This window comes from Cupressus sempervirens, chromosome 5 (genome assembly GCF_028749045.1).
Source record: "Cupressus sempervirens isolate cs-2001-9-10 chromosome 5, ASM2874904v1, whole genome shotgun sequence".
In the NCBI taxonomy this organism is placed as follows: domain Eukaryota; kingdom Viridiplantae; phylum Streptophyta; class Pinopsida; order Cupressales; family Cupressaceae; genus Cupressus; species Cupressus sempervirens.
In genome coordinates, this window is record NC_143122.1 from 106,303,701 (window position 1) to 106,314,224 (window position 10,524).

Consider the following 10,524-nt stretch of genomic DNA (forward strand, 5'->3'; position numbering starts at 1 on the left):
CATGCAAGAAAAATCTCAAAATTGCAAACATAAACATGAAAGGAAAACAATCAAAATAACGTGGTTTTCAAATCTTCCCAACATACCCACAAACATACAAACATTGAAACAACCACAAAGTAGCATGAGCATGAAACAAAACATGAAAACTGAATAAGGGAGATGAAAATTTCTTACCTTCACAAAGAGGTAATGGCAAAGAACAAGTTTGAGTAGAGTTTCCACTTCCTTCCTTCAATTTTCAAAACTCCTCTCTAAATGTAGAGATTGGGTAACAACCCCCACAAGTCCAAGAAGGGCCTCTAAATAGGCCTCCAACTCAACCACCCAAGGGCTCAATAACTACCCCCACCCACTTGCAATTCTAGAAACTCCTAACTCAACCTACACTATGATTAAACCCTAAGTGGAGATGGGGTGAAGTAACTCAAGATAACCATGGTCAATTTTCGCACAAAGGCAAAAAGAGACTTTTTGAGTGACCTCAAAAGTCAATAAAAGGGGCTTAGGGGTTGGAAAAGACCCCTAACCCATACCCATACCCTTTGGTTATAATAATAACAAGTTTTAAGCCTTAGGAAATAGGTTTAGAGCCAAACAAAATCTAGCAATAAAATAGGACCTTCTAACTACTCTAACATGCAAATTAAGCACTAATCTGGATTAGGGATGACTAACTTCAATTAAGAACCTAATAGAAAACTGACACTAACTTAAACCAACTTGGTCCAAAGGTTAATCAATTAACCCTAAACAACACACTGAAGCACATAAACATTTTACGAGTGTCAAGCGACACTGAAAGAACATAATTATGAACATTAACATTCACTAAACAAAAAAGATACATACATATATCTCACAAGACAATATGTGAATTATGAACAATAAGGTCTCCAAAATTAACACAAGAAGATTAGTTATGTTCCTCCGTAGGGTTTCTCGGCTAAAATATCTGCACACTCATTGCACACATCAGTAGTTCCAAAAAATCATATGTACATAAATGTATACGTTTCAGCAATTCACATAAATTAAAACATACATCAATAAGGGTTTCTTCATTCTGCTTAACTCTTAACCATTTAAAATTTCTTAATTCAAAGTCTCAATCCTACATTTATTGATTTCATCAACATACATATACATGAAACATTAAATGACAATCATGAAATATATCAGAAAATAACATCACACAACATGAAATAACAAAGTATGTTCTAAGCATCAGATAATATCTCGACATCTCGAGTCGCGAATATCAAAATAATAAGTAATGTTTCACTATGCTATGATGGGTCGGGGCGAGGCCTCACATGATTTAACTCATTTTTGAGCAATAGTGAAGGGAATATTTCCCTTTTTGAACTGAAGAGAGATTTTTTTGAGATATTTAATTTAATAAAATGAGATATGCTCTCATAATTACTTTTTCTATTTAATTAAATAATCTTTAATTAATTAGAGACACTTTTCTTATTTAATTAAATAACTTCAATTAATTCATTATGAATGGCTTCTCATTTAATTAAATAACTTTGTTTAATTAATTAGAAGTAAGTACTCCATTTAATTAAATAATTTCATTTAATTATTTCAAAATTCTTTTTGAAACTAGTCAACTCAAGTCAACCGTCATTAAATCTGGTCAACTTTTGGTCAAACTTGATCGTTGCGTATGTGAATATGAGAAAATGTAAGTATGAATTCCACCAACAATTCGATCCAAATTCTCATTCAACCTTTCTAAATGAAGAGATGAGGGTCTCTTAAATAGACTTTCATAGAATTCATCAACGGTTGAGATTGATTTCAATCAACGATCAGGATTAAATGTGAAGTTCAGTGATAAAAGGAGATTTCCAAATTAAAGGGAGTTAACAGATTTAATTTGAGTAAAATAAGGAGTTAACTGATTCAATTTGAGTAGAAAAAGGAGTTAACTGATTTAACTCATTTTTGATCAATAGTGAACTGAAAATTTCCTTTTTTGAACTGAAGAAAGATTTTTTTGAGATATTTAATTTAATAAAATGAGATATGCTCTCATAATTACTTTTTCTATTTAATTAAATAATCTTTAATTAATTAGAGACACTTTTCTTATTTAATTAAATAACTTCATTTAATTAATTAGGAATGGCTTCTCATTTAATTAAATAACTTTGTTTAATTAATTAGAAGTAAGTACTCCATTTAATCAAATAATTTCATTTAATTATTTCAAAATTCTTTTTGAAACTAGTCAACTCAAGTCAACCGTGGTTAAATCTGATCAACTTCTGGTCAAACTTGATCTTTGCGTATGTGAATATGAGCAAATGTGAGTATGAATTCCAGCAACAATTTGATGCAAATTCTCATTCAACCTTTCAAAATGAAGAGATGAGGGTCTCTTAAATAGACTTTCCTGGAATTCATCAACGGTTGAGATCGATTTCAATCAACGGTCAGGATTAAAGGTGAAGTTCAGTCATAAATGGAGATTACCAAATTAAAGAGAGTTAACACATTTAATTTGAGTAAAAAGAGGAGTTAATAGATTCAATTTGAGTAGAAAAAGGAGTTAACTGATTTAACTCATTTTTGATCAATAGAGAACTGAAAATTTCCCTTTTTGAGTTGAAGAGAGATTTTGTTGAGATATTTAATTTAATAAAATGAGATATGCTCTCATAATTACTTTTTCTATTTAATTAAATAATCTTTAATAAATTAGAGACACTTTTCTTATTTAATTAAATAACTTAATTTAATTAATTAGGAATGGCTTCTCATTTAATTAAATAAATTTGTTTAATTAATTAGAAGTAAGTACTCCGTTTAATTAAATAATTTCGTTTAATTATTTTAAAATTCTTTACGAAACTAGTAACCTAAAGTCAACCATGGATAAATCTGGTCAACTTTTGGTCAAACTTGATCTTCGCGTATGTGAACATAAGCAAATGTGAGTATGAATTCCAACAACAATTCGATGCAAATTCTCGTTCAATATTTCAAAATGAAGAGATGAGGGTCTTTTAAATAGACTTTCCTGGAATTCATCAATGGTTGAGATCGATTTCAATCAACGGTCAGGATTAAAGGTGAAGTTCAGTCATAAAGGGAGATTTCCAAATTAGAGGGAGTTAACAGATTTAATTTGAGTAAAATAAGGAGTTAACTGATTCAATTTGACTAAAAAAAGGAGTTAACTGATTTAACTCATTTTTGATCAATAGTCAATTGGAAATTTCCCTTTTTGAACTGAGGAGAGATTTTGTTGAGATATTTAATTTAATAAAATGTGATATGCTCTAATAATTACTTTCTCTATTTAATTAAATAATCTTTAATTAATTAGAGACACTTTTCTTACTTAATTAAATAACTTCATTTAATTAATTAAGAATGGCTTCTCATTTAATTAAATAACTTTGTATAATTAATTAGAAGTAAGTACTCCATTTAATTAAATAATTTCATTTAATTATTTCAAAATTCTTTTCGAAACTAGTCAACTCAAGTCAACCGTGGATAAATTAGGTAAACTTTTGGTCAAACTTGAACTTTGCCTATGTGAACATGAGCAAATGTGAGTATGAATTCCAGCAACAATTCGACGCAAATTCTCATTCAACCTTTCAAAATGAAGAGATGAGGGTCTCTTAAATAGACTTTCTTGGAATTCATCAACGGTTGAGATCAATTTCAATCAACGGTCAAGATCAAAGGTGAAGTTCAGTCATAAAGGGAGATGTTCAAATTAAAGGGAGTTAATAGATTTAATTTGAGTAAAATAAAGAGTTAACTGATTCAATTTGAGTAGAAAAAGGAGTTAACTGATTTAAATCATTTTTTATCAATGGTAAACTAGAAATTTCCCTTTTTGAACTGAAGAGAGATTTTATTGAACTATTTAATTTAATAAAATGAGATATGCTCTCATAATTACTTTTTCTATTTAATTAAATAATCTTTAATTAATTAGAGACACTTTTCTGATTTAATTAAATAACTTCATTTAATTAATTAGGAATGGCTTCTCATTTAATTAAATAACTTTGTATAATTAATTAGAAGCAAGTACTCCATTTAATTAAATAATTTCTTTTAATTATTTCAATTTTTTTTTTTCGAAACTAGTCAACTCAAGTCAACCGTGGATAAATCTGGTCAACTTTTGGTCAAACTTGAACTTTGCGTATGTGAACATGAGCAAATCTAAGTATGAATTCTAGCAACAATTCAATGCAAATTATCATTCAACCTTTCAAAATGAAGAGATGAGGGTGTCTTAAATAGACATTCTTGGAATTCATCAATGGTTGAGATCAAATTCAATCAACGGTCAGGATTAAAGATGAAGTTCACTCATAAAGGGAGATTTCCAAATTAAAGAGAGTTAACAGATTTAATTTGACTAAAATAAGGAGTTAACTGATTCAATTTGAGTAGAAAAAGGAGTTAACTGATTTAACTCATTTTTGATCAATAGCGAACTGAAAATTTCCCTTTTTGAATTGAAGAGAGATTTTGTTGAGATATTTAATTTAATAAAATGAGATATGCTCTCATAATTACTTTGTCTATTTAATTAAATAATCTTTAATTAATTAGAGACACTTTTCTTATTTAATTAAATAACATCATTTAATTAGATAGAAATGGCTTCACATTTAATTAAATAACTTTGTTTAATTAATTAGAAGTAAGTACTCCATTTAATTAAATAATTTCATTTAATTATTTCAAAATTATTTTCGAAACTAGTCAACTCAAGTCAACCGTGGTTAAATCTGGTCAACTTCTGGTCAAACTTGATCTTTGCGTATGTGAATATGAGCAAATGTGAGTATGAATTCCAGCAAAAATTCGATCCGAATTCTCATTCAACCTTTCAAAATGAAGAGATGCGGGTCTCTTAAATAGACTTTCCTGAAATTCATCAACGGTTGAGATCTATTTCAATCAACGGTCAGGATTAAAGGTGAAGTTCAGTCATAAATGGAGATTTCCAAATTAAAGAGAGTTAACATATTTAATTTGAGTAAAATGAGGAGTTAACAGATTCAATTTGAGTAGAAAAAGGAGTTAACTGATTTAACTCATTTTTGATCAATAAAGAACTGAAAATTTCCCTTTTTGAACTGAAGAGAGATTTTGTTGAGATATTTAATTTAATAAAATGAGATATGCTTTCATAATTACTTTTTCTATTTAATTAAATAATCTTTAATTCATTAGAGACACTTTTCTTATTTAATTAAATAACTTCATTTAATTAATTAGGAATGGCTTCTCATTTAATTAAATAAATTTGTTTAATTAATTAGAACTAAGTACTCTATTTAATTACATAATTTCGTTTAATTATTTCAAAATTCTTTACGAAACTAGTCAACTCAAGTCAACCATAGATAAATCTGGTCAACTTTTGGTCAAACTTGATCTTTGCGTATGTGAACATAAGCAAATGTGAGTATGAATTCCGGCAACAATTCGATGCGAATTCTCATTCAATCTTTCAATATGAAGAGATGAGGGTCTTTTAAATAGACTTTCCTGGAATTCATCAACGGTTGAGATCAATTTCAATCAACTGTCAGGATTAAAGGTGAAGTTTAGTCATAAAGGGAGATTTCCAAATTAAAGGGAGTTAATAGAATTAATGTGAGTAAAATAAGTAGTTAACAGATTCAATTTGAATAGAAAAAGGAGTTAACTGATTTAACTCATTTTTTATCAATAGTGAACTAGAAATTTCCCTTTTTGAACTGAGGAGAGATTTTGTTGAGATATTTAATTTAATAAAATAAGATATGCTCTCATAATACTTTTTCTATTTAATTAAATAATCTTTAATTAATTAGAGACACTTTTCTTATTTAATTAAATAACTTTGTATAATTAATTAGAAGTAAGTACTCCATTTAATTAAATAATTTCATTTAATTACTTCAAAATTCTTTTCAAAACTAGCCAACTCAAGTCAACCGTAGATAAATCTGGTCAACTTTTGGTCAAACTTGAACTTTGTGTATGTGAACATGAGCAAATGTGAGTATGAATTCCAACAACAATTCGATACAAATTCTCATTCAACCTTTCAAAATGAAGAGATGAGGGTCTCTTAAATAGCCTTTCTTGAAATTCATCATTGGTTGAGATCGATTTCAATCAACGGTCAGTATTAAAGGTAAAGTTCAGTCATAAAGGGAGATTTCCAAACTAAAGGGAGTTAACAAATTTAATTTGAGTAAAATAAGGAGTTAACTGATTCAATTTGAGTAGAAAGAGGAGTTAACTGATTTAACTCATTTTTTATCAATAGTGAACTGAAAATTTCCCTTTTTGAACTGAAGAGAGATTTTGTTGAGATATTTAATTTAATAAAATGAGATATGCTCTCATAATTACTTTTTCTATTTAATTAAATAATCTTTAATTAATTAGAGACACTTTTCTTATTTAATTAAATAACTTCATTTAATTAGTTAGGAATGGCTTCTCATTTAATTAAATAACTTTGTTTAATTAATTACAAGTAAGTACTCCATTTAATTAAATAATTTCTTTTAATTATTTCAAAAAAAAATTTGAAACTAGTCAACTCAAGTCAACCGTGGATAAATGTGGTCAAGTTTTGGTCAAACTTGATCTTTGCATATGTGAATATGAGAAATGTGAGTATGAATTTCAGCAACAATTCGATGCAAATTCTCATTCAACCTTTCAAAATGAAGAGATGAGGGTCTCTTAAATAGACAATCCTGGAATTCATCAACGGTTGAGATCGATTTCAATCAACGGTCATGATTAAAGGTGACGTTCAGTCATAAAGGGAGATTTCCAAATTAAAGGGAGTTAACAAATTTAATTTGAGTAAAATAAGGAGTTAACTAATTCAATTTGAGTAGAAAAAGGAGTTAACCGATGTAACTCATTTTTGATCAATGGTGAACTGGAAATTTCCCTTTTTGAACTGAAGAGAAATTTTCTTGAGATATTTAATTTAATAAAATGAGATATGCTCTCATAATTACTTTTTCTATTTAATTAAATAATCTTTAATTAATTAGAGACACTTTTCTTATTTAATTAAATGACTTCATTTAATTAATTAGTAATGGCTTCTCATTTAATTAAATAACTTTGTTTAATTAATAAGAAGTAAGTACTCCATTTAATTAAATAATTTCATTTAATTGTTTCAAAATTCTTTTCGAAACTGGTCAACTCAAGTCAATCGTGTATAAATCTGGTCAAGTTTTGGTCAAACTTGATCTTTGCGTATGTGAATATGAGCAAATGTGAGTATGAATTCCAGCAACAATTCGATGCAAATTCTCATTCAACCTTTCAAAATGAAGAGACGAGGGTCTCTTAAATAGACTTTCCTGAAATTCATCAACGGTTGAGATCAATTTCAACCAACGGTCAGGATTAAAGGTGAAGTTCAGTCATAAAGGAAGATTTTCAAATTAAAGGGAGTTAACAGATTTAATTTGAGTAAAATAAGGAGTTAACTGATTCAATTTGAGTAGAAAAAAGAGTTAATTGATTTAACTCATTTTTTATCAATAGTGAACTGGAAATTTCCCTTTTTGAACTGAAGAGAGATTTTGTTGAGATATTTAATTTAATAAAATGAGATATGCACTCATAATTACTTTTTTTATTTAATTAAATAATTTTTAATTAATTAGAGACACTTTTCTTATTTAATTAAATAACTTCATTTAATTAATTAGGAATGGCTTCTCATTTAATTAAATAACTTTGTTTAATGAATTAGAACTAAGTACTCGATTTAATTAAATAATTTCATTTAATTATTTCAAAATTCTTTTCAAAACTAGTCAACTCAAGTCAACTGTGGTTAAATTTGGTCAACTTTTGGTCAAACTTGATCTTTGTGTATGTGAATATGAGCAAATGTGAATATTAATTCCAAAAACAATTCGATGCAAATTCTCATTCAACCTTTCAAAATGAAGAGATGAGGGTCTCTTAAATAGACTTTCCTGGAATTCGTCAACGGTTGAGATCGATTTCAATCAATGGTCAGGATTAAAGGTGAAGTTCAGTCATAAAGGGAGATTTCCAAATTAAAGGGAGTTAACAGATTTAATTTGAATAAAATAAAGAGTTAACTAATTCAATTTGAGTAGAAAAAGGAGTTAACTGATTTAACTCATTTTTTATGAATAGTGAACTGGAAATTTCCCTTTTTGAACTGAAGAGAGATTTTGTTGAGATATTTAGTTTAATAAAATGAGATATGCTCTCATAATTACTTTTTCTATTTAATTAAATAATCTTTAATTAGTTAGAGACACTTTTCTTATTTAATTAAGTAACTTCATTTAATTAATTTGGAATGGCTTCTCATTTAATTAAATAAATTTTTTTAATTAATTAGAACTAAGTACTCCATTTAATTAAATAATTTTTTTAATTATTTCAAAATTCCTTTTGAAACTAGTCAGCTCAAGTCAACCGTGGTTAAATCTGGTCAACTTTTGGTCAAACTTGATCTTTGCATATGTGAATATGAGCAAATGTGAGTATGAATTCTAGCAACAATTCGATGCAAATTCTCATTCAACCTTTCAAAATGAAGAGATGAGGGTCTCTTAAATAGACTTTCCTGGAATTCATCAATGGTTGAGATTGATTTCAATCAATGGTCATGATTAAAGGTGAAGTTCAGTCATAAAGGGAGATTTTCAAATTAAAGGGAGTTAATAGATTTAAGTTGAGTAAAATAAGGAGCTAACTGATTCAATTTGAGTAGAAAAAAATGTTAACTGATTTATCTCATTTTTGATCAATAGTGAACTGGAAATTTCCCTTTTTGAACTGAAGAGAGATTTTGTTGAGATATTTAATTTACTAATATGAGATATGCTCTCATGATTACTTTTTCTATTTAATTAAATAATCTTTAATTAATTAGAGACACTTTTCTTATTTAATTATGTCATGCCCTAAATTTACCCCAAATGTACATCAAGCACAATTTTTTTTTTAAATATTATTATTATTATTATTATTATTATAATTATTCTTAATTAATTAATTTCATAAGCCTAAATAACCTCCAAAAGACATATGTGTGTTACAACTATATCATCACTGAGTTGGACATCCCTCTGACATCTACTGACCCAGGGTTTGGAAAGAGAATACTCATATCTACTACTTCAATCTGTACTCCACATTTCAATGTCATCTTTACTAATTTGTCATATGAGTTAACATTTCTTCAATGCATGTAACCCTCTATTAACCATCCATTAGAACTATCATCAACTTTGATGCCAACTATGCTACTCTAGGCAATTGATTCAAATAACAATATATACATAATTAACACTTTTCTAGAGTATTTAAAATGTTCCCAAAATCAATGGGTGTATATTTTTATTTTTTTCATATCCCAACTTACATCTTTCATTGACATAGTTATTAATATTGAATTATTTATTTATTATTCATATTATATCTCTAATGCAAGCGACATCACATTTTAATATTAGGGTCAATACCTACTACAATTGAAATTGTAGTGAAAAGAATGATCAATTCATTTATATAAACATATATCATAAAAGAATTAATTTAAAAGATAATCTATCCTTACTAATACTAAGGTAACAAAATGAATGCATATGAACATATTAACTATCCATCTATCTAAAATACCCTATTAGTCATAGTCCATTAACTTGACCCCACTCACATTTCTTTTAAGAAGATGAAATAATTTTTCTCTAGCAAAGTTCCAAATCACCCTGCTACCCATGTGCTACTACCCCATAATCTTCTTCACTTACCCATAGACCAAGAGAATTCCTTGGGTTTCTCTCCATGGTTGACTCACTTACCAAATTTTTGGCCAAGACAAGCATAGGCGCCTTTTCCATGAGTCAAATCCTATTAATTTTGAGCTAGAAGATATGCATTTCGAATTCCCATGTTAAATCGACTTGCTACTTGGTCCCATATTGTTGGTAGCGTGGAGTTTATCCTAGTCTTAATTAGGTGGGTGAAGAAAGACATATAAAATGCCATAACTTCTTCCAAGGAAAATCAAGGCATCAAGGACAAAATGGAAGCCATTCCCTCTTGTCAGAATTATGTCATAAACTTGCACGGTATTCCAATATAATATTTGAAGGCACAAAGCACCTAGGGAATAGGTGGATGAAATAAGTCTTGGTCATGTCAGAGAAATTAAATACCTTGGTCTCCATAGCATATTAAATTGTTTTCTCATTCACCAACCCATGCTAGCCTAGGGTAGATAATATAGTAGTTTGTTTGTCACGCTATGTCTTGTTTAAAATATTACTTGGTGCTAGTTTAGGTTTGTTTAACATGAGCATTGTATTTTTTTTTTTTTTTAAGTTTCTTTTGATTTGATAGGGTGTTGACTCGAGTTATGTGTCTCATATGAGGTCCGTTATAATGCAATTAATATGATGGTTAGTTTATTATGTTAAAATATGCTTTATAGGTTATAGGGTCCTAGGA